We start from the raw sequence: 947 nt of genomic DNA on the forward strand, positions 1-947 counted from the left end.
AACGTCTCTGCTTGTAACCCTCAGGGATATGTCTCATAGGGTTCTATTAGGGTCAGTATGGATTAAAATTTTAAATATAATTAATTAAAAGTTAAATTTTATTGTTTTTTTTTTCTCTTTGGTAAATCAGCAGAATGGTCTGAGGCCAACCAAAAGAATCATAACTGAGGACTGAGAGAAGATAGAAGGGACTTGTTCATTTTGCATTATATTCCACATCATTCCTATCTAAAGAGACCATGTAGACCCCTCTAAATTAGTGCAGTTATATACAACATCATACATATGTAATAATCAGTGCAATTGCATATGGCTTTCATTAAATTAGCCCCCAAAGTGCTCAAAATGATGATGAGGAAAGTAATTCTGATTTTGCCACCTCAGTTATCCCTCATTCAGAGTTCTGTGCCTCTTCTACACTCCGGTGTATGTGATCTTAGTCCTATAGAATATGTTCCTACATACATTATAGGCTTATGTTAATAAAGCGAAATCATTGTAAGATGAAATGTTCTCCAAATCTCTAAGGTCCTTCTCCCCAACTATACAAGTATCTATCGGGGCTAATAACAGTCTGTTATATAACCAGATAGATTTTACCTACAAAGATGGAAAAATATTAAGACTTGAGAGTTCTCGGTAGTTGATACTTTTTTATTGGCTAACCAAAAAGATTGTAACAAATATTATTATATCAATAAAAGGTTTCAACCACCGAGAACAGGACTGTCAAAATGTAACATATTTCTATCTACTGGATAATAGGATACAAAAATATATTGTTTTCTTGTATCTGCAAAGATGCAAAGTAGAAAAAGTCAGGGAAAGATTTGTAGTTAATGTATTAATCTCTCAGAGAATTGTCTTCACCAGCCAACAAACCTGACACCTCCAATCCTGTGCATTCACAATCAATTTAGAGGATGCACAGACTGTTTCTATAAGTT

The sequence above is a fragment of the Ranitomeya variabilis genome, chromosome 5 (genome assembly GCF_051348905.1).
Source record: "Ranitomeya variabilis isolate aRanVar5 chromosome 5, aRanVar5.hap1, whole genome shotgun sequence".
Classification (NCBI taxonomy): Eukaryota; Metazoa; Chordata; class Amphibia; order Anura; family Dendrobatidae; genus Ranitomeya; species Ranitomeya variabilis.